The sequence below is a fragment of the Wasmannia auropunctata genome, unplaced genomic scaffold (genome assembly GCF_000956235.1).
Source record: "Wasmannia auropunctata unplaced genomic scaffold, wasmannia.A_1.0 LD336116.1, whole genome shotgun sequence".
Classification (NCBI taxonomy): Eukaryota; Metazoa; Arthropoda; class Insecta; order Hymenoptera; family Formicidae; genus Wasmannia; species Wasmannia auropunctata.
In genome coordinates, this window is record NW_012026774.1 from 1,114,471 (window position 1) to 1,140,251 (window position 25,781).

At 39.3% G+C, this 25,781-nt stretch overlaps 1 protein-coding gene across 1 annotated transcript in view; it reads right to left on the reverse strand.

Annotated features, from left to right (window-relative positions):
• Positions 1-25,781, reverse strand: part of LOC105454843 (protein NRDE2 homolog) — a 228,854-nt gene that overhangs the window by 137,770 nt on the left and 65,303 nt on the right. Inside the window, exon 5 of the mRNA XM_011697791.1 lies at positions 3,345-3,465. The gene's annotated coding sequence lies outside the window, so the exon portion shown is untranslated. The remainder of the gene's footprint in view (positions 1-3,344; positions 3,466-25,781) is intronic.

Here is a 25,781-nt window from a genome sequence, read left to right on the forward strand (position 1 = left end):
GAAATGTATAGTTACATGGTTATTGGTTTTCGCCGTAAGGCACGCGTCTCGAAACTCTTTTTACGCGCATTTCGAATAAATTCAGGGATATTCCCCGCCGGAGAGACGAACATATGAATTCCCATAAAAATGTCTCCCTAATTTAAGATGCTCATAAAGTATTCCGCACGTTTTGCGGGGGATCGTAATTAATTTTATTTGTATGTGCTTAGCGACGTGAAAAATGTGAGTGGTCGTGCAGTCGCGTTAGCTGTAGTGGAGAAAAGAAAAGATAATAAGGGTGAGAAAGGCAGAGAAAGCGTATCCTGCGGGATTAAAGCAAAGCTCCGCGAAATTGCTCGAAAGCCACGGAGTTTCAATAAACCTAGGCGCCATCGCTAAGACCGCCCCGTGATGGATATCGATTTTAATTTAAAACAAATCCAGTCTCTTTCGCGCGATGTTTAACGCCAGAACTCTCGTAAGTGACGACGATCGAGATACGAGAACGGCGAAAATATAAGTGCATTTTAAAAGGAACGTATGCCGATGAATATGTATCTGCGCTATAAATTTAGTGATACTCTCATTGTCAAACAAGTGAAAAAACTCCATTATTCGCAGGAGACACGGGAAAAACAATTGGGACAATACAATATGTATAATACGTAAGTAAAAATTGTTTGGAGTACACACGGATATTTATGCAACGCCGCCTCTTTCCGTATTCCGGCAATTTGCGCGTCGAAGCTTGCTAAAAACGGCGGGAGCCTCGCCGCATTTGCACGTTGATTGGCTTTGTGCAGCCATCAGCCAAACATAATGCAAATCCTACGCCGTATAGCCAGGCTCGAGCTGCAAAACCGGCTCGCAAGGGCCTGTGTGAAAACGATTTGAATAAAGGTCTCGTATGAATAGTGAAACGAGTACGGACAAGAGGATGCCGTTAAAGATGTTCCCATGAATCCACGGAAGTGTGGAGACTGGATTATGAACATTGAATGCGCTGCGGGATGTAAAAATTCTTCTTTAGTAGATACTATCCAATTATTATCCTTTAATATCTTTGCAAATGAAACTAATGACACGAATCATCAATTTGATTGTCAGAGATTCGAAATAACTTGACAATTTGCAACGTTAACACGTAGTAAAAAAAATATATTCTTTTGTAATTTATCGGATTACCACTCGCAAAATTATTTTCGTTGAAAATTTTAAAATAACGTGACGTATTAATCGCAAACAAGTCGCAAACAATACATATTCTAATACAGTATAGGGAATGCAGAGAATTGTCGAGTCAAAATACGATTCATCGCCAGAACCAATGTGTTCGCTACTTTGAGGTCAATCCCATCTCCGCGTAGTTTCTGTTCTTGAACTTAGTTTTCAGCGTGTCCGTTGTTATAGCTACTAATTATTCTTGGAACGTCCACGCCAGAAAGCAGTAACTACAGACGGAACTCTCTAGTCCGAAACCAGTCCTGTGAAGTTACGTTAAGTCCTCTCTATGTACCGAGCAACATGCTCGACATAAATCTACCGGCTATCGCTTTCAGGATGTAGGCGTTTAATTGAATATACAAGCGAAATTGCAAAAAAAAATTAGTTATAGCCGTAACACGTACTGCATTAACCAACATTTTCACGAAGAGATGTATGCAACTTTAGTAAAAAATAAGTCTGTATAAAAAAATATAAATAAACTCGCAATCGATGGGGAAATTGTTTTGTTTGTTGGCGCGAAAAGTTTCACGTTCCAAAAGTTTTAATAAAGATCAAGTTGCGAACGATGCGCAACGCTTAATAAACTGTTGTCGGCTATAACGGCAAAAATTCGATAGATGAGAAAACATTTTGGCATACCGTTGATTGATTTAAGTTAGCCGTACTTTGACTCCGAATAATAGTTGGCGCAATTCGAGTCTAAGCGAGTTTGGACGGATTTACGCATAATTGAGCGACACGTGCACACGTCCGACGAAACAGCGTCGTTCGTCAACCACGCACCGTATAATTACTTCGATACAAACTGCTGGGAGTTACTTTCTGAAACCGCGACGCGAAAGCTACGGGAAAGCCGCTTTCGAACGATCGGCTTTGTCATTACGAACGAAAACTTAGCGCGAGTTATTACTCGAAAAGTTACGTTATTGTACCGGTTGCATTCGCGAGCTTCGCATCCGGGCCGTAAATGTTGCACACAAAGGGAGGTTTCCTCGTAATGCACGATGCAAACGATATTATGCACATTGCATCTATTATGGCCACGAGTGCATGCAGTTCACGTCCGTGCCAAAACATAGCTATTCAATGAACACATCATATGTATATCCGCGTGGAATATTCAAAAAGTTATTATGACAAGCGTAGAATAACAAATCTAATCTTCTACGAGAGCAGTTAATGCTCCCTTTTTCTCCAAATTATTTTAAATGTACCAAATTATACTTTACGTATTACTTGTTACAATAGTACTTGTTATGTAAAATAAAGTAAAATTACGTATGCAGCAATTTACGAAGTTTATTTGGAAAATGAAGTATCGGGAACGAGAGCTACACAAAATATCGCTCTTGTACACCGGTTCGTCCTGATAAGTTATCGTAACTGCACTTGTAAACGGAAGAGCGAAATGGAACTTCACGTGATTGCAATTTACGTTCGATACTCATACAGGCAACAGTTAGACGATAAAAAAAAGAAGTAAAACGCCGCGGCAGTAAAAAGAATCTGGAATATACAACGCCGAAGTTATATCGGTCGTTTGACTTTTCGAGCTTGGTATCTAGAAACAAAAAAAAATGAATGCCTCACGCGTACCACAAAGACAAAGATAAATGGAGATTAAAGTTATAAAGATTAAGATCATAGGGATTAAAATCTCCCACGCAAATCTGGCTGCTTAATGGAATTCCATTGTGCAAACTCCTACGAAACAAAGGATGGTACGCGACTTTAAGAAAGTTTAAACCGTATTAATTCGTCACTCGGCGAAGTAAGCAAAAGAGAACTTCGAAATTGCTGCATTTAATAAGCAGACACTTGAACCCAGCCGGCGAGTTCCACGTTAATCTTTTGATCTTGACGAAGGCAGCAAAACTTCTCGAGATAATACGACGCGCCTTTCGAAGTTCCGTTGCACAAGAAAAGGAAATTGCAATATTATGTATCGATGCGTCCTGTATATATACGCCAATACCGATAATCAAAGATAGCTGAGAAATTAACACTAGATCAATTAAAGTGCGTTTGTTTCGTACACACTTGTGACATGGTTATTTTTCTTTGAATATAGAAAAATTTAACAATTACTTTTTGTAATATAAAAATGTCGATTAATACTTGGTTGCAATACTTACCGCCTTACGTAGCGACATGCAATAGTCTGCAAACACGTTACGCTCGCATTACGTCGAAATTAGCTTGAAATAGCTCCTTAGAGGAAAACACCCCCGTCGAGAAAAAGGATCGCTCACTTACCTGGAAAAAAAAAGAAGTTGTTACTGGACATTAAGCTAGTTTATTATATCACTTACTCAAGACTTATAAAACATAGTAGTATCGCCAACGATAATATTAACAAAATGAATATTTTTATCTATAACTTTTTAAATATATTAAAAAAAGAATGCGAAATATAAAAAATAAAATTTCAATAAAAATGAGTTATGACTATTCCAACAATTAAAGTTTTCAATTTATAGCCAACTTTCTAGAGAGAGTTCGCAATTACATATCCACATAAATTCAGAGACGTCGGAAGAAAAAATTAATATTCCGAATTTCAGAAAAAAAATTGTTGGAATTATTTAGCATCTCCGTCTAATTTGTTCGACTATTTATATCCATGAATAAATAAATTAAATCCACAACTTCATCGGCAATGAAATAACGGCGAGACTAATTTTTTAGCAAGTTTACGATTTATCTCGCTTGTATTCTCCTACGTGGCGTCCGCCATGAAAAACAGCCGGCTATGATGGGGTCATTACGTCGGTTTATTTAATCGCTTAAGATCCGCGCGCATTCCTTTAACGAGCTCTCATTAAATTGATGTTAACATGGCTCAACTGCGCCAGCATCGCCGCGCGTGGCGATAGAGTTGTTTCAGTGGTATATGAGATAAACCAGCGACGGAGGGATATGGTTGGATCGTAAGAATCAGAAGGAAGGGAGAAAAGGAGAGTTAGATGTTCCGGGGGACAGTGCAACGATCGGCGAGGCAAACGGTAGCTTCATCGATCTCGTTAAAGCTTGCTTCCCTTTACTTTAGGCATTTTCTTTTCTTCGCTTCGCCCAGATATCTTTCTCTCCCTTTCTCTCTCTCTTCCCCTCGTTTGTTTCTCCTCCTCACCCACGTACAAGGCCCATCTCCTCTCCTCAAACCCTCTTTCCACTACTATCGCTCGGCTGACTCCTGACGCCTTTCCGCCCCATCCACTACCTTTGCCAACCTCGAGACCGACCGGCCGACCGACGAGCCAGCCAGCCAGCCAACCAACCAACCAACCAACCGCCCCCCAGACCCAACCGTCGACTTCGCAGCCAGATTACACCCGCGGGGGAAATTTTACCTCCCCCCCATCCGCCTCTGCGCTGTTCCGTTTAAGTGCCGCAGACGAGATCTTCCGCGAGATCCTATCCGGGCGCACGTCCGAACTAATGCGTATGCCATTGTACGCTTGTTACACAGCTACGGGACCTGCTCGTCGGCGAGAGTGAGCGTAAAGTGGCCATCTGCCGTCTAGTGAAGAATGATGAATGGACAAGTAAAGTGAAAACGCGAGATATGTGGAACAGTCATTAACTACTTACGCGTGAGTATAATTAAAATAAATATTTCAGACACAGTTTACGAAACGTAACGTAACGTAGAGTCTTTCCAACGTCACTAAATCTTCTAATAATGATGCAATTTAAATTTTTCGTTTACAAGAATATCCCAGATATAATTGCTTAGTTAATTTTTTTAAATTGCATAATTCTATTACGGTTCCTAATTACGCAAAGAATTTTATAAAAAGATGTACCATAATAAAAATTTCACCACATTAAAAGTAATTAAAAAGAAAAAGTAATTACAGAAAAATATTGTTAAATTCTTTCTTTAAATAATATATAAGTATTAATTTCTTTAATGTCACACAAATATTCTATAATTCTAATAGATAAAGTTCAAAACTGCAGCATAATAGCTTTCTCGTTATTTTAAAAGATAAGAAAAGTAAATTAATTTTTGTCTAAATTAATCGCCGTTTTATTTCATTAATCAAATATTTATTCTTGATCGATAACTATCGTGAAATCGTCGTAAAGTCATAATGTGCGATATCCACCGCGAATAAGGAAATTGATTTTCTTTGTTGTATTCGCGAACTCCGGTCCGAAAGCGATTAGCAGTTACTCGAAGTTAAACACTGGGATCGGCGAAAGTTACTTTCCAACGTAAGCGAAGTAAAGTCAATACCCATGACAATGGCGAGAGCATTTCATCGATTTCTCCCGTTTGATGCAGATAATAGAGCGGAAGAGGACACGGTATGTAGAACGGATGAGTGAGAAGAGCGGCAGAAGGACGAAATGAAGAGAAAGAAAGGAATCCTAATAGACCCGTAAAACAACGAGGCGCCCTTTCGTGAAATAAAGTTTCGGGCACGGCGAACGGCTGTAAAAAAACGTGGTGTGAATATTCAGGGATGTCGAGGAAGTTTCAACTTTACGGCGGTCTATTAATCTTTCTGCGACATTCAACGTCCACGATGACGTCCGTTCGTCGGTGGCACGACGTCAATGACACGGACGATGTGTATCGTGCTAACGGGGTTTGCCACGAGGACTCGCGACGCAATATCCCCATCACGAGGGGAGGGGAAAAATAGAGATCGCGATTGGAAATGAAAAGCGATATATATATATATATATTCGCCTCCGAACGAGAGGAACCCCCGGTCCTTCCGTCATCGATACTTTTTTTTTCCGCTTGACTTCGCTCGTGCGAGCCGACCCCTTGTCAGTATTTTCACATTTTGTCCGCGGCACACCGGATGCCACCGCGGCCGGAAAAAAAAAGCACCAATTTTTACAATACAAAAGCTCTAAGCCGGATTGCGCTGACAGCCGGAATTAACCGAACCCGGCTTAGTCCCGCGTTTTCGCGATGCGCCCTTTTGAATTAAAGTTTGACCGGCGATGTAAACGCGGGGAACGTGAAATTGGGTTGCCGTTGATCGACGTTGCAATCACGCCTTTATGTCGGCGTGTATAATTCAATAAGCAGATCTCACTGAGAACTAAGTGATTGTCTACTATAAAGCACAGGACAGCGATAAGCTAGTTTGACGACAGTTTAACCCAGACTGTACGAGCTGATAGTCAGAATATCATCTCGAAACAGTCGAATCGCCACGTCGAGCGGAGAGAGGGGAAACATATATATATATATATATATAGGGTATATCGCAACGTTTCGTAATGGTTGAAATTTTTTTACGTTCTCCTCGTATCGTAAAGTTTCGCGAACTTCCTGGAGAAAAGGCTTTCCGTCGGACGCTACGAAACTCTTCTCCGAGGGATTTGAACGTCATCCTCGAATCTCTAGGCGAACTCTGATTGTACCTCGGTGCGAGTCTATGAGCTTTAAGTCGTTCTCAACTTTCAAAAGGATGTTTCCTCCTAGTATAAAAATATACTTTACCGAGAAACCAAGTAGGGAGGCGATGCACATTGTCGGCTTTAATGTCCTGTTAATTCTCTTTATATCCTCGCCGTTTATAACTTATCGTTCTTCCTTACGCTCTATTAGTTCTTCACGTCATTTTATATTTACGACAAAGCAGATAAGCTTGCAATGCGGATACAAAAGAAATAAACTTTTTATTTTTCTAAATGATATCGAGCTAATTTTTCTTACATATAAGAATCTTGATGGTGAAATAGTTTTAGTGATGCAAATTTGATTTTATACCATTTTTCGACAACCCTTCGAATTTGCACTTTGAAACCACATTTCTAGCGATAATAATAAATCAAACGTTACGAGATACCGTAAAAATACCACAGGAGTGGCCAAACATGTAAATAACGGTAAGCCCCGCGCATTATAACGCGACCGCCGGAAAGATATTCCTCTTAAAAGCAGATAATCGCGCGCCGGGGATGGAAAACTGCCATCGTAGAGTCTGATGGCAGCCACGAGAGCATCCTCACGATCCCCAGGGGGGTTGAAGACAATATATCACGTCGTAATTACTCGGGATGCCGAAGATACGTTGAAATATAACACAAAGGTGAAGCAGGCACCGTTTCCTCGCGGATATACTCGCCGGCGGAATGTATAACGGGCGCTTTTATCACCCGATATTCCGGCTCGCGACGATAATACGCACGTATAACGGACGAAATGCTGCAATAACGAAACGCCATAATCAGCCGGCGGCGTCGCGTATCCCGGGCAGGGTTGGGAATAAGTGACGCATAGTATCGGGCTCTCTCTCTCTCTCTCTCTCTTTCTCTGCATTTGTTTAACGCTTTTCTGCCGAGTGTAAAAGCGGATAGTTAAACCTGGATTATCCGACTTTCATTTAATTGCTCTGTCGCGCCGCGGTTTAGCTCGTATCCACTCACGCCTGACTTTAATCCCCGCTGTTTTTAATTAGCTCGACCTCGGGCGAATGAAACGGCGAAGGATTGCTTAAACGTAAAGGAACGACTCACGAAAGTACATGGCACAGCTTCTAAAATCTTATTCCGAGAACAACAACCTGCAATCGCTAATTAGAAAAAAAAACTCGAAACGATTATATCCTTATTTCCCTTGGTACTATGAATTTTTTTCAAAAGCAATTGGCCGAAAGCTCTGAAAGGCACGTTGCTTAGGTCCAAGTACGATCGCATTCATCTTCGCTTCGCGCGAAATGCATCGCGTCTAGACGAGATATACGGGGAAATAAATGGTGTACGCGCGGGCGGCTCGTAGGAAGAAGAACGGACAATACGGACGAGGAAAGTTTTATTCGCTCGTTATCCACGGTTGTCCGGGAATAACCGGTAGCCTCCTTCGCACCGGTCCGGCTAAGTTCGGCCAAGAGAATGCACTGTGACGAGAGGAGAAAAGATCTTAGTTATAGGCGCGGTAAGTTTCGAAGTTTCGGGCGCTTTTCCTACCGCGCGGCATCTCGAGGTTCCTTTCCCCTTCGCTCTTGCCACCAAACATCCTTCCTATCCTTTGCTTCCTTTTGTCCGCGCTGTCCGCCGTTGTTTCCAATCTCTTCTCCTTCTCGCTTCCATGTCGCGTGCACGACAAACTTTTGTTTGCGGGAGCAACGGCCGAACGAGCCCGGAATTAACTCGCATCCGAAAGTTTCGCGTTGCGTAGCGGCATACACAATAACGGGCCGTATCGCGATCTCAACCAGCAAATTGCATTTCAAAACGTTGAAAACGATCAAAGTAGATATAAAAATTATTAATATAAAAATAGTATATAAAAATAATATGTAAAAATAATATAAATTTATAAAATATGAAAATGTTAATATATCAATCTTAGATATGCCATTTGATTTGTCATTCCTAAAATAAAAAATAAAAAAACAACTTATGTAATGAAATCACAATATGTATCATTGTGAAAAATTGTCTCTTTTATGTCTTACAGAAATTTGTGCTAAATTTTCGTACGGTTATTGAGACACACAGAAGGTGTTGAGAGTAATAAGATTATTTCATTTTGCGTAATCTGTCAGATTATTTCCTAGATTTAATTTTCAAGACGAACTGGAATCACAGTCGAGTAAATCGTTCGTGATTCCGCTATTGTAATACCATCGTAAATCTTATACTCGTTGCGACTCTACCGTTTATCCGAGTTTCCAAGTTTTCTAGTTGCGCGCACGGGCGCGCGCGCGCACGCTACGAGAAGAGGAAGAAGAAGAAGCCATTATTTACTGCGTCTTCTTTAAGGAGAACTTATCTGGCTGGTAGATTACATAACAGCGGGCGTTCCTCGCGAAGTTTACACCTGTTGCAAGTTCTACGGTGAAAAATGGTAGCGCCGCAGGCCGTACGCGAGACCTCCGCAAAAACGATGACGCCCGTCGTCGTCGCCGACGTCGACGTTATCTACGACGGCATGTAATTCCGTTGTGCATGGTACGTCAGTTACCGAAGATTCGTCCCTCTTTTTGCCGATCGTCGTAAACTGCCGTGCCCTGCCTTGGCCTGCCCGATGGACGCAGATCCGATTGATTTACGGTCAAAGTTCTACGATATATCCGTTATATAGTTACACGACGCTTCCACGAGATGAGTTTCTCGATCGAATTAAGCTCCCATCCTTGCGATATAGACATTACCAACTTCCTGCCGGTCTTTATAGCTGATTTCCGGCGAACGCCGGAGATCGCAGACTTGTTGGCGTAGAGGGAACGATATTCGATTTGAGAAGGGTCTGATATATACGTCGGTGCACAAGGAAAATATTTCAGTCATGAAACTTCAAGATCGATTCGGAAATAATCGAGAAGTATCGCTCATAAAAGAACCGACTGAGATGCAATTAATGTATGCACAAAGGACATAGAAATACATATATATATATATTTTTTCTTTTTTCCAGTAATAGACTTCTCATCACGCGAAAAATAGGTTTTACTAGTTTTTTGTTATTTAACGAATCAATAGAGTATTTTGTGATTTTACAAGCGTTAAAACTTATTACTGATGCTACAGAAATACCGTTTCATGTGAACCATATCCGTCATACTCAGTACAAAAACATATGGACCTATTGCTTTCGTTATCATGCTGTACAAACAACAATCATATTTTTCAACGTGTACTGGAGTGCCCCTCAAACCGGCAAAAAACAAAAGGTCTTACATATTCGTTATCGGCTGCTATTCTGACCGCCGTTAAGGGCCATTTGAAATAAAATATGGCGAGATTATACATTGAGATATGAAAAATTGCTTGAGGGATTTGCGCAAAGTGCAGAGAGAAATGTAGTCTCCATACGATCGTCTTTTCATACGCATCATTTCTTTCTATTCGATCGTGAAAAGTAGTGAATACTATTCATTAACATAAATTTGTGTTGCATGTATATACATATATCAAGAATTATATCAAAATATTTTTATAAATTAAAACATTTACGAATAAAAGAAACTTTTTTAGAATTCTTGGGAAATATATTAAAATTTTATAATTTTAACTGAAATAGCGAGACAATTAAATTCTTATGGAAAAGCTTTAAAAAAATCCGACTCACAGGTTTTACAATTTTTTATAAAAATAATATGAAAATCAACAGAGATACATGATTCTACATGTTATTCTACTGCTCCACTTGTGTTTTGAAAGTGTACAAGAGATGAGATTTATAATTTACATAGCGCGACAGAATACTTTCTTTTAAAAAGCTCTTCTCGCAGAAAAATTTATAATAGCACGTGACAGATAAGAAATCAGAGCTTTTATGTTCGAAAAAGGCGCGGCGTTTTCGTTTGAAAAATATTTCTTTGCGGGCTACAGCGTGTTATCGGAATAGCGTGCTTCTTTACCTCTCAAAAGTCGACGAGCTTTTTACGACGAATACAAACATGCATACGTGGTGCATACATGGAACAGTAAGCTCCAAGCTGGTTTCTTCGATTAAATCTCTTTATATTTCGGAAAGAGTTTGCCGTACACTTAAAGCTCGTGATTTTCCGCACTTTTTGAAATATATTGACAAGTTTCTTAATAAAATTCAAATATAACTCTAATAAAATATTAGAATATTACAAAGAAATCTTAAAAAAAAAATATATATATATATATATATCTAAATATGTACCAATGAAATTATTATTGTATTATTGCGTTTTTAATTACGTGTTAAATTTAATTATAAAATATTTTCCCTCAAGATTCACAGAGATATACTATTTCATATAATATAGAAGAATTCTGCTGACAGAATGTTTATTTTTAAAAAGAAGAAAGATATAACTTTTATATGAAACAGTTATATATATCAGATTTATATACAGAGATATTTCAAATTTATATAAAATTATTTTTTTTCATAAGGTTCTCAAAAGACCATTAAAATTGGAGATAGTGAAAAGATGTTGAAAATACAAATCCTCTTTTCCTTCTCTTTCTACCCTGTAATAGTAGTATTACGAGACTATTATTGTAGACAGCTCGTCACGATCGCGACGGAATTACTGTCGTCGGTCTCGCAAAGATATGAAAAACATATTACAATTCGCCGACGGGGGTATCGCAGACAGCCAACGGGAGAGCATCCGACGTTCCGTTTCCGCGGAAACGAGTATTCCACGCATCGAATATGGAACCGATGGCGAACATCAAAGGCAATACGACCGCGGATATCCGTCGCCGTGGATCGAGACCGCCTCCGTCGCAGCGGAAATCGCAAAGATGACGCAGCCGGATAAGGAAAAGTATTATGCAAGATAGACGACATAACGGGACATATCCGCTCTATGGATTTCGTATGTGACAGCTAGCGGACGGAGATACGCGCTTCGGAAACACCGCCGCTTCCCGACACGACGTCGCCATGTGGAAGGTGAATCTGTGTATCCGCGACTTGTTCGAAAACACGTAAAATTAAAATGACATCTCTTGCTTCGAAATAGCATTTCCTTGAAATATTATTATAAAGAGTAAAGAGTGGCATTAAAAAATTCTAAAATTTCGTGTTATTACATTCTTAATAACGTTCGTCTATATCTCGTTGGAAAGATAATAATTAAGATTATACGAGATGTAGGTCTATATTTTGATCATCGTTTAATATTAATTAAATCTAATGTTTACAATATATTTACCACATACATTTCCCATTGGCGGCTATAAATTTTAATAAAGATGACCATTTTTAATCTTTAATTCATGGCGCTCTCTCTCTCTCTCTCTCTCTCTCTCTCTCTCTCTCTCTCTCCTCAACACAGTTAATATTTAATTTTTTGCTGCATCTTTCGTAGCGCGATATTGCTTGTTGAATTATATATATCCTTCAGCCCAGCAAAACGAGATAAATTGCAATCGTCCTCTACATAAATAATAATTTTATTATTAGTCTAAAGTACAAAGTGCATCTTCCATTCTCTTTTAAGTTTCGATGCGCTCGCCTACGTATGTGTGTGTTCGTGCAAGGTAACGTACACAACGTCTTCGGTAATCAAGTTTCTTTGGTACGAAAACCAGTAGGAATCGGACTCCGCGAACACACCAGGGACATTTCCCCGGAGGCTGGATTCAATTTCGCCGACTGAGACGCAGAATTTTGCAATGCCGGCACTAAGCTGCCTGTAAACTAGCATACGATCGAAACTTGCGCAATAAGTCCTTTGACTATCTGCCTGCCTCGTACGTAAAGTATGGGAGAACTGGAAAATAACCGGGGAAATCGGAAAGAGATTCGAACAGGCAAAAAGATGGAAACAGATGTCCTTCTGTTTTCGTGATTATTATCTAATGCGGGAGGAAAAAACTTGATCTACGCTACTTCTCATCACAATAAATTACATTATAAAAACAAATATGACTTAAAAAAGAACGATTTTAAATAAAATTCGTATTATTCGTTCAATATTATTATATGTTAATACGAAACAAATATTAATTGCCATTATAGATATAAATATTGTTGTGCTACTTCATTAGAGTCATTGCCGCAATTGGGAATTATCGAATTTTGTGAAAACTATTGCTTAAAATTCATAGAAATACTCATGCCCGTGTATTGCTAGTGTAATCAACCTTCTTTTCTATCCCATGAGAGTTTCTTGGGTCACGTTCAAACCAGACAAAAACTTATTGGCTCTGTATCACCGTAAGTCTCGTTGAAATGGATCTGCGATCTAAATTAAATGGAGAGCAAAAAGAAAAACTGCGAAATGAAAGTGGCTCGGTATTGCCGTTCGATTTCAGTTCAACGACACTTAAATTCTATCTGGACACTATTCGTTTGATCGTCTCTTACACGAGAAAGAACCAAGCTCGAGAAGAATAATAAAGATATTAATAAAATATGTAACACGCATAGCTTCGTAAAAATATTTGTAATATTTAATTATTTGAAAGCGTATATAATTAAATAAATAATACAATTTTATTATATTTTATTTATATATACAGTGCACTACGTACGTGCGAAGCTTCTCTTAGAGAATCGCAGTTTGAAACGCGAGCGTGAATTTCCATCTGTGTCAAAGAGACAAACTAAATTGCATCTAACGAGAACAATTTCATTGTCGTGTCAAGAATTACCAGCTCAAGAATAAAACGGTATACTATATGATAAATAAGTCTTTTCCAAAAATGAATATTAGAACACTCGACAGAGATGATCTGTTCATCAGAAATTTTGTATGAAGTTGTCGGCATATTTGCGCAGGCAAAGGAAAACGGAGGAAGCTTTCAAAAGGAAAATACGGGCTGTGGATATTTCGCGCACTGTTGGAAAACGTCACAAGGACGCAACTTTGAACATTGCTCTAAAACGGACCAAAGAATTCTATACGTAAGGCTGGCTTGGTAGAGAGTATATATATTATGACTCGACTTTCAAGAAATTGCATATAGAGATAGAGAAAATTAACGTAAATACGAAAATGTCATAACGATTGAAATTATGATATGTAGCAAAAATTAAATATATCGAAAAATAGAGAGAAAGAGAAATTTTTCCAAAAAAAAAAAGAATATATTAAATGTAATAATTTATGTAATTAATCTTTAGGATATTATCGAAATGTAAATGATATACAAAACAATTTTAATAATATTTTTAGAATTGCTTAATATCTCTTGGTTTTGTGCATGTTTAAATTTGCATGTAAATTTAGCTTTGCATTATTCGTCATAAAAGACGCAACGAAAATCGAGAGTACGTTTTACGGCAAACATTTCCTGAATATTTCACAATTCACTTATTTCGGATAGTATGTGTGAAGAGAAAGGAGAGAAAAAAATGTTTACTATTATCTGACGTCGTTGTAGTATGTGCAGGATGCATCTGAAATAATACATACGCCACTTCAACGAAATGGACAGAAACTTTATCGCCTTGCATTAAAAGTTCTTGAAATATGAACGGGGAACGGGAGGCGTCGCGCGCCGCGCCGGCGCGAACAAAGTTTAACTCGCAAATAAAGTTGACTTATAAAAATGTTGATATCATCCTCTGTCCGCAACGCTATTTCGATATTCCCGATGATCATTCCCCGCAGAATTCCGCAGAAATACCCGGAGCTTCGGGAATTCTTTAGATATAAGATAACGGTAAGCCTCTCGCATTCTCGAAGATATACGGAACACAGGCGGCTGTATTTCGAATCGGATATATAGAAAATGTACATATGTATATGCACATACATGTACACACTTCGGACTTGTGTGTTGCATCGGACACATTGGGCGCCGCCTCTTACGGAAATCTCTCACTTCGTACACCACATTTCGCGCACGCGGGGACACCCGTGGAATCGTAAAATATTAAATAGACATCGCGGCGATCAAAATACTCATGTCGAAACTAGTGCGGACAAAATGTACGTGCGCCACTAAAAGCAAACGACTCGGAAAGAAATGCCGTTCGTTGTTCCGAATCGACATATGAAAATATTTCGCCATTCGCGGTGTCGTGCCTTCTCGTCGGCTACAACGCCGATAACATATCGTAAAGTACATCGGCAAATCATCGTGGTCGATTCGAAGATCAAAATCACTGTAGCACCTTTCAGCAGTCGTAATCCACCCTTGTGGAAGATTCAATTCAACTGCCATCGTCGTGAAATATTGTGCAAGCTAATTTATCGTCACCGGATATTTAATTAGGTATATTCATCTGCAATAAATTTAGAGTCCCTCTCTATTCCCTTGCGTGGCAAAAGTATTCACAGATGAATCAACGTTTGCCAATAATTCTTTTCAATCTACAGTATTCAATACACTTGTACAATGCAAACATACATACGTACAAACTTTTTAATTATAAATCTATCGATGTAAAACCTATTTTTAAAATTAATTTAATCGAGAAGATAGTTTAGAGAACCAGACTGGTTTTTCATTATCCAATTTTGAATAAAACAATCACACTCAATCGTTTTTTTCCCCCCCGAATCAATCTAGTTCGCCGCTATGTGTTTCTGAGAGAAAAATTTAGAAAGGAGAAAAAAATAGAATGTGGATGAGAAACGTGCCAATAATTTTCAGTTCGTATCGACCGCGATCGCACACTAGATCCTAGGTCGAAGCGAGCATTACGCTGCGAAATGCTCGTAAAATGTCGAGCTCTTGCTTCTGTTACTGCCACAGTAGGCAATAAAATAACGGTACTACAGACTGGGACGTTGCGCGTTATTACGACGGGCGTTTCTCTGTGTATTTATTTCGAATTCGTGGTAGTCCCGTTCTCTGTATGTGTGCAGCCGAATCGAGAGGGAAATCAAGTCGCGACCGCAAATATAACCGTGATTACAAGTCTATCAAGAAATATGAACTAGCATACTTTCCGTTTACATTTAGCTGCATTACTAAAACAGTAACTTAAATACGAGAAAAAGAAAATACCTATCATTTGTACTAAAAAAAATTATTTAAAGACAGCAGAAAAAATTAATTACTCATGTCAATTTTTTTGAATGTGTAAACAATTTTTTCTTTTTTGGAAGAAGTCAATAATGCTGAAACAGACGAGAACAAGCTTGCACGATTAAGCCGATCCCTCCTGATATCCCGAATACTTCGAACGTGAAGCGCAAAAAAAATATCACGCGCTCGCGTATCCCACCTGGAATAAATAAAATACAACCGGCGAAATATGTGCACCGACGCGGCGTGGCGGCTTTGTCCGTTCCGGTACGCCGTGCACGGATCTTGTTTATGTCATGTACGCTTTCGCTTCTGATATCGCCTATATTTGTCAGAAGTGCCGGCCAGAATGGAGAAGCACAGCACGTACTTACACGGGCGCGCCAAGGGCCACTTGGTGTGCCACGGCGGCCCTTAAGCTTTCGCTCCGAAGATCAATCCGCTTCTTCCTACATTTATGCACGAGTGGCAGCGATGCAGGGATTTAATGTAGCAATGTGCTCGAATGGATATCCTTAGATCCGCGATAAATCGACCACGCGCCCCTGTCGATGAAAATCAGAACACGCTTCCTCTGAGGGATGAATCGGATCATTTTGCCGGGGATCGTGGAACTTGCAAAATTCAGATTTAAGCAAGAAAAAAAGATGAGGCTTGCTCAAACAAGAAATAGTTTAGAATTTAGATTAAAAAAGATGCATCTTTAATGCAAAATTCATACGTAAGTTGTTAAAAGTCTTCCCTTTTATTAAGTTCGTAAAGATTCCTTATGAAATTAAGAATTAAATTTTAAAATTGTGTAATTTTTAATGAATTCTTCGATCGTAATATTTCAATAAAACGTTACAATTTTAAAAAAATATTCGTGTTGAAAATTTTATGATGTTTTTGTTCTCATTATAGTGTTTATATCTGTATTACAAGCTACAATTCTAACATCTTGTAATCTCATAGTACACTATAATATATTCGCGTATTTATTCTATCAAAAACACAATTGGACGGCAATTTATTTATATTTTCAAAAATACAATTGGACGGCAGATTCATAATTTAAATCGTATATCTGATTACATGCGATTAAAACTTTCATATCGAATTATTCGAAGCGGAAATAATTAACGTATTCAATAACAAGAGACTACATTAAATTGGCGTTAATTAATATTTACGAGATAACACTACACCACTGAATTGTAACATCGGGTTGATTAATTCTGTAAAATGTAGGGAATAATATAAATTATCAAAAAGAAATTATTATTACGAGCTTTATTTTTTCGTATAACCGTATTGTTGCGTGCGTGTGTACAAGCTCCGTGATTATAAATTGGCAAAATGAAATATGATTTCTGTCATATACTTCAACTGAAAGAAATTTCATGCAGTGCTGAATTTAAGCGTAGTTCATATCCAACGATAATGCAAACCAATAAAAGGGGAAGTAGGGAAGAAAACGTTGGCGGTGGTTTGCTGCTGCCACCCCATCGATTTCTTTATTGCCTTCTACATTTCCTTTCCGTTTCTGATCGTGGCATTGGAAATTGCAAGTTCGTCTATTGTCGCCGACGGCGCGTGTCTGAAAAAAAGGACAAGCCGGGGAAAGGATTGGAATCGCAATAAAGCCGAAGGAGAGACTCGAATGGCTGCCGCACCGCATTCTCTTTCGCGATGAAGTCAAGCAAAAGGAGTTTCTCGTTAGAGCTTTTCTCCGGGGTTTTGTTACCCCGGCCGAAAGACAAGAAACTTTTGCTGCCTGGGGGTACGAGAGGATCTTTAATGAACTAAAAGAGTATTTGGTTCAATTCCTGGCAAGAAGTGACTTGCGCGCGAGGCGTTTTTCGTCCAAAAAAATTCCATTTCCATCGCTTTAGAAATTTTCAGTGCATTGAAAACGCGGCAGCGAGATGAGATACAATCTTCAGTTGCTTTCGCACCCTCTGGTTGGTATTTCGATTTGATATTTTTCGCATGCGCCATGTATAACGGCGACATTTTGCTTTGTAAAATCCTCAATGTGTACACTATTGCGGGTACAATGGAGAATAATTTTGAAAATGTAGTCCTTCGAAACAGTTGCGTAGGGGAGATACAGAGAGAGAGAGTACTGCATGAATAGCATTTCTCCGCAGAACTACCCAAGGAGATGAAACCGCGTGCTTCCATATTATTTTAAGAAAAAATTTACTTATATACTTCTCAAATCAAAATCATTTCTTTCGTTTTACTTTTATATTTCTGAGCGATCTCATTCATTTTAAGGCATAATCGCGCAGTAGATAAACAGTTATTGTTAGTTATATAATTTAATATATAGTAGTGGGTTTCCAAGAGTTACGCGAATAATTTCGAAATTAAATAAAAGAAGCGGGATCCCGCAGCTCGACGATGGGCTCGCAGTTTGATAAAAATTTCAGGTTCTACCGTTTCTACCGTTTCGGGACGACCAAAACCTGCTTAGCTCGCATATACGTGTGATTTTTATTCGCTGCAACGTATATCACAGCGCTACGCTTGGCTGTTCCAGTCTCGCGAGAAGGGCAATGTTTCGACCCAGAGGCGCGGCAGGAAGGTTCGTGTTTCTACACATCCCTGGGGTGTGTTTCCGGCGTACGAGGGTGCAGATACGTTTAGACACGGGCGAGAGGAAATGCCGCCGCGTCTCTCTCTCTCTCTCTCTGCTTCTTTCTCTTTCTCTCTTGCGGAATGCACCGGCGCAGCCCCGGTGGAAACTTTCTCGTATCCTCGATGCGCGTTATTGTGAAGATCCGTGCAGGTGCAGCGAAGCTCTCGTTAATCATCTCTGAGCGACTTGATCCTCGCATCAGATTTCTCCTTGTCATACAGTTTACTCAGCGCAAGGCAATAATAAGCTGAGAATTAATTTTATTTCAAATGAGATTAAGCGACTCTGTTGCCTTCATTACTTGCACATACATCACACCTGTGAACGGAAAATCGAGGCTATCAGACGAATTTAATAATTCGACCAAAAATGTGAGTACCAGAACATTCCACGAATATTTTTCCACGAGTATATACATATATTCTTCATATTACTTTTTATATAAGACAGTTAAAATATAACGTTCGTACAACACGGGAGATTATTCAGTACTTTGTATGCTGAATGTCGCGTGAGGTCCGCTTGAGCTACGTGAACTCTGTCATTAAGCGAGCGTAGCGGAAAAGATTAAACTTACAAAAGCTCCTTTAATTATAACCGTTAGTTTGACGCGTTGTACAAGTGTCAGCGAGATATACGCGGGAGGAAGAAACGGCTCGGAAGGAACACTCGTTACCAGAAGCGAGCTTATTTTCATACGTCGTAGCGTTCAGATTCAGGTACAACCTTTCATTTCAATTTATCTTTAGACGGTAGAGACGGTAAGATCTCTCGACTAAGTGACGGAAAACGGACAAAAAAAAAATAAAAGAACAGAACGAACTCTCGCGAACGAACTGGGATCTTGAGAAGTAAGGAAGGAAATGTACATTTTATATATATATATATATATATATATATATGTATGTATGTATGTATGTATATGTATGTATATATAAGGCTGGCGTTCGTTCTCGATGCAGTTGAGAAAAGGCGCGAAGGGCGGCGAAGCGAATAGATAGAGGGACGGAGAAGAAAGGAAGAGGAGGGGGATAGTGCTTGGTCGGGCGATGCACCGAGGTTAGAGTCGGCTATTATGTAAATTTTAATGCAATACTGCCTCGGCTGCTCTGCACTCCCTGTAACTGCCTTACATCCGCCACCATTCTGCGGGTCGCTCTTCGCGAAACACTTATAAAATTATGCCAGCCGGCTTGTTTTCCCTCGGCCTTTTAAGGGAATCACTTGGGATACACGCAATTCACGCGCGTCCCTACAGTTAGCCACGAAAGATGATGACAGCGATGAGTGCGATGACATCGCTAATGCAACGTTAACGCGTCGAAACATCCGTATGAACGCAGCTTTCTTTTCTGTTAAGTAAGCTCTTAAGCAAAAGTTACGTGAGGATAAGATTTCAAGTTTCGAAAAGTGCAAAAATAGCTTTGTGAAAGGAATAAAATTTTATTATGGGAGATAGCAAGAGTGATTAGTCTTTAACAAAACTTTAACAAAACTGATCTCGTGATTCGTGTTATTTTATTTTAGAATCTGTGTAAAAGATATTTTTTTCCTCACAATAACATGTTTCAGTATCGAATCAGAGATATGGAGAAAGAAATGTTATATGCCATTTGCGAAAAACATAGGCGCGATAAAACTGCGATTCTGAGAAACAACGAGAGTTCAAGAGTTTACCGAAAAGTAGCTCGCTCTCTAACGACACGGTTTTGACTGCGTGTGCCACATCAATTTCGTATAGTAGCTTTCTGCTCGCGGATCTGTAACTTCGCGTTTCTCGAATTTACCGAAAATGCAGTCTTACGGTCTCTATCGTTGTGTCAACGGCGCGATATATGCAGACCATTTCTCCTTCCGAGCCATCGGTTGTTCTAGTTCCAAGATATTGAAATATTGGACATGATTCGCTCGGCGATGGTGAATTACGAGCGCCATGACGATAGCATGATCGCGACCACGATCGAAAGCCCAATTTAACAATCTCGCCAGCACACGGCGGATCCTGTGCGATTTATCACACACAGTCGGCGATACGCAACGTGTATATGGCTATTGCATAAGTGCAGAAAACGAATGTCAACAAAATTGCAGCTGATTAAAAATATGGCCATCCTCTTTCAGGAAATTGCGTTAAAATACTAAACGACGTTCATTAAAAGTCTCTTTTCTCGCCTTACGAATAAGTTCAGAATTATATAGGTTCCCCCTTTTTGTCCCTTTTCGCCACCTATTGCCTAGTGATATAACAACCGCTCCCCGAGATATTAAAGGGAATCGACTTCCACTTCCCTGGAAAGTGCATCGCCGTTGAAGCGGTATAATCTTTCTTCTAGCCGCAACTCATTGTTGCTGATCGATCGCCTCCGTGTGAGCTTCCTTAACCTTTTATGTTCGTTGTTTTTAGGTATATCAGTTAACGTAGATAAAATAAAATAAAAAAGTCGTATATTTAAAAAAGCGTGTTTCTTTGTGTTAAGATAGTAGGAAGTCGACTGACATAATTAATATCATCGGATATATTAGCTAGTTAATTTTCATAAAAATTAAAAGACTATTTTTAAAAACGCCTGAATCAAAAGAGAGCCAAACGCAGTTAAACGATTAACTCGACAAAGTTGATGAAGCGACCAATAAAGACTAAACTCGTTGCCATAGTGTTGGTGAAAAGAGCTCGACGCGTTGCAAAATTCATTTTCATGTGAGTCGAAGGGGGGTTTTTAGTAATTATCATATTCTTACGAGCCCTATCCCTATATCCCTACCTGTTTCGCACAGGTCCGGTAATACGGGTTGAAGTCGTTATGTTAAAAACTCGTTAAGCTGGTACAGTTGCGTTAAAAACCCCGTCGCAATACTTGCGAGGAAAGTTTCAACGATAAAAACTTCACCGTTACCCCTCTATCTTCCTTTCAGCCACGAAGTTGCGTTCCCCTCGCGGTCTCCTTTCCCACAATTACACGCGATGTGCCGCGTCTCGAGACCCCATCTCGCTTTACTTTTCTGTCGACTTTAGATAAGATACCTCGCGGCTTTATTATCGTTACGGACTCCGTCGACGTCTTAGAAGGTGTATTACTTAAGACCACGGCGTACAAGTTCGCAAGAACAGCAGCATGGTGCGAAAAGCATACGTATTCATTATCGATACGCTTAATATATGCAGCTTTATTTACAAGGAAAAGACGCTCTTTCCGTTTAAAATATAGATAATATTGTATAATTATTCAGCATCATACATTTACATTTTCTATTTAATTTTTGGAATTTTAAAATTGAAACCTTAAATCGATATGTCGATTAAATTAATTTTTGACGCCATTTGTTCAGTTAAGTAAAATTTAATTAAATAAATTTAACTATAATATATACATAAAATTAATTTTATTTTATTGCAAAAATGGTATTACCAATCGAGTAAAATGTATATGTGACATATTTTATGTCATTATATTTACATAAAGTTTGTCTTAAAATATAGTATTGTATTAATTAGAATTGAGTTTTATAAGCGTCTATCATACTTCTATTCCTATTCAAATATATTTACATGTAATGCAATGTAAAATATGCAACAAATTTTACGATCGTTTTACATCGCTTCATTCCGCACCCACCAATGATGAAATGAAAACTACGCGTGGCGATGACGATTTTAACAATTTGGTTGTTTCGTTATTGACATCGAGAAAATACGATTCCATAAAATAGTTCGCGAAGTTATTGGCGAGACATCCAATTTTCATCATCAAAACTTACGTACGCGGTATAGTTACACAGGGTGATACGAAATTACGCAAGGAATGTATCGGAAGTCTGCCTTTGATCAAAACAAGATAGATAGGACAAAACCGTAAGTCACGTAAATTTATTAACACTACCTTGATGAATACGAGATGTCTGCAAAGTGATATTAATATAAATAATAATGTAATAATAAAAATAATAAATAAAAATTTCATAAATGATAAGGTAAAATAAAATGACACTCCTTTCTGTAGCGATATTTCAGATAACTTTGATGTAACAGTATCACGAGACAAAATAGGAACCACCCGATATAATCGTGCTTTCAATACCACGCGATGCCCGATTATTGATTGATTCTTCCGCGAGAGGCAACCCAATACACCAAATAGTTGACTCCTGATGCGAATTCCATTCGAGTGCCTTAATGTCATCGGTTTTGTGTGCGCGGATATTCATTTCCATTTTGGTACGTTTGTTCAATGGAGTATCGAACACAAGAATGGCAACACGCAAAACCATTTTATTACTGCGCAAACGCACGTTTAGTGGGAATTTTAATGCAATCATGTAGAAATCATTTCACTGACTCTTGTTAATTACAATTTTATATCATATACATCGAGGAAATAATTTTTCCTTCTGTACAGTATTTTCAATTTATTTATTTTTAAATATTTTTAAATTAATAATTTTACAATATTTTACTTTGACAAAAATGTGAATATTCTTTCAGAGACTTTTGAGCTTGAATCATTAAATTTTACGCATCTGTGAATTTAGCAAATGGCGATAATCATAAAGTACGGCGTAACGGGTTACAGGATCATTATCTGGCAGCGTGTTGCAAGCGAGGGAAATTAAACCAGTGTACGTGGCATGTCTGGTTTTGAAGATAGCCATCGAGCATCGATGTCCAGCTCATGGTTCATAGGAAAATCGAACATTATCGATGCTTGAATGAAGCGTTTTAATGCATAATTATCGCAGTTAATAAATTTAAAAATAATTTTATAATTTATTCAGATTATGGTTTAATAATTGAAAAGAATATTTATAACACGCTATGCTTGAATAGACATAAAATACACGCATAATATATTTCTTTCTTTATAATTTTTGTTAATTCCAATTTATGTGTTTTCTGTCTTATAAATTTTACGGATATAAATCCGGACAGTTGGTACCAAGAAAATACCAATCCGAAAGGGAGAGATTAAAGTTGATTAAAGAACAATATTTCTTCAATTCTTTCTATATCGCAAATACACCCGTCTCTCTGACAAACATTCGCGACATGACAGAGTACGATAATAGTATTGCGCGTGTGTAATAATATTCGCTACTGTCGCACAATCTCGCAATTATGCGAGATAAACGGATGACGTTTTCGAGGATATCTCCATTACTGATCTTGTCACGAAAATGCAACCTTATTTTCTTTCGCGGAAGTGTTCTCTCCCCCGAGTCTACTCACGCACGTCGTGGCCGTACATACGAACGGTTTCACCGCTCGATACGGTGAGGAAGGATGACGCAGGACGAAACTCAATTTATCAGAGATTGGTAAATAGGTTGGCCCATGTACCCGGTGACGGCCAAGGGTGCTCGGGGGCGATGGGGAGAGACGCTGGGGAGAGAGAGAAAGAGAGAGAGAGAGAGAGAGAGAGAGAGAGAAAGAGGGAGGTCGCAATGGCCATCGGGGACGTGACGTTGACGACCGCAAAACGAAAATCAGAAACTCCAATTTATCGCGGGAACAGCTAATTTCCCGGACTTCACCTCCCTCCCTCGTCGCTACGGTCGCGTCCCCCGCTGCACTCGGTTGGCGGACCATTCCTCTAGCGCCCCTCCACCCTCGAGATGGCGGCGCAAACCGCCCTGTCGTTGTCGTCGGCTACACCGCACACGGACGCCGCGCGTCTCACGTTCCTTCGTCCCGAGATTCCTACGGTAATTGGCAGGCAGACCGTGCGTTTAACCGTCGCAACAGAATGGCGGAATTAGAACGACGCCTTTCAGGAGAACGGCGTCCCCTTCCCTGGCCACCCACGTCGTCCTCTCTTTCGGGCTGTGTTCCGGGATCTTCCGGGACGTCTCCGCCAGCTGGCGGAAGCACGTTATTTAAATTACACGATAGACGCTGTGCCGAGCGTCTTCTCGTTCCTCCTCAATTGATTCAACGGTAATCCAGGGGGTGTACCGCGCGAGGTGCCGCGCCATGAAGAAAGTAAGAGACCGAGAAAAAAAGAGGAAAAATGGTGGAAAAATGTACATCTTTGTTGTACGGATTCGACCGCCATTCCTGGAACGGACAATTAAAGGACTTTGTGTAACATACTTAGCAACGTGTTCTCGCCGCTAATAGTGTGCTATCTAATGACAATTGCGAATCAAAAAAATAGCTCGTTAAATCCTACGAAGCTCTATATTACAGCCTGTCAATTATTATGTAATCCTGATTGAAGTACCTCCTACAATGATATTACAATGCACGATTCATATTCAAGCGATGACAATGCCGATTAGCTATGTCAATTTTCGTATCAAAGGGCCCCTGTGACCATTATATGCGAAATTACTATTGTTACACCGTTAATCCGTTTGATTATCTAAGATACCACGTGATTGATATTGACACGCAATGTGCTTAGTATGTAATTGTTAACATTTATTATACTATATTTTCTGCATAATATTTTTAATATTCCTAATAAGCAAATACCAAAAGTTTCGCCTGTGTACTTCGACCGAATTTTTCAACAAATAAAATGCTATTTTGGCAAAAATTCGACTATAATTGCCTTCTTTAAAAATATATATGGATATGAAAAGAATATCACAAAATTTACAACGAGGCTCTATAACATCAATGGCTTTTGTTGCGTGTTTTTTTTTTGACCGACAATTTGCAACGGAAATATGCTTTCGCGAGCGAGCTAAAACGCGCAGAAACAAGAGTTTATCGAAAATTAGCGATAGCGATTCACAATTCGCGCTTACCTACATTTACCGGCGTGGCCGCGGGCACGGTAATGTGACCCACTAAATTAATTAAGCGCGGTAGCGTGTGTTAGCTGTGCACACCATGCACCCACACTCACACGGCGCACGTACTTCTCTCTCGCACCAAACGCGCGCGCTTTCGATGCTGCCTTTGTTTCCCTGCGTGCCGAGAAACACGGTAGTACGGTCGTTGCGAAAGCGATGGCCGCCGTTATTCACCCCGCTCCCCCGACCAGTGGGTGTATATTACCCATGTACGATTGCAAGCGACACACACACACACACACACACACACACACACACACACACACACACACACACACACACACACACACACACACACACACACACACACACACACACACACACACACACACACACACACACACACATATGTGTATCTGCACAGGATCGCGATCGAGGATTTCATTACCTGAAAAAAACGTTATCCGTTAACGGTATGCGCTCGTACCTAATTTTGGAATTTTCGATAATTAGCGTAGATATCACCTACAGACACATTCCATTTTTGGATCATGTTTATCTTCACATATTTTATAATTTTTTCGAAATTTTTTCCGTAGTCGTTAAAAAGCTCCTGCAGCGTTTTTAATTACTTCTAATTCCGAAATTGTTGGTACTCTGGTATTTTAATTATAGAAAAGTCAAAGATTCTATCATTGAGCTTTTAAGCGCACATGTGCATAAAAGCAACGAGAAATTTCATCTAGAAGAATCTCCTCTTCGTTCGAAATTGTATTGTACATCAAAGAAGCCCTTCTCTTTTGCACTTTTTCTTTTTATA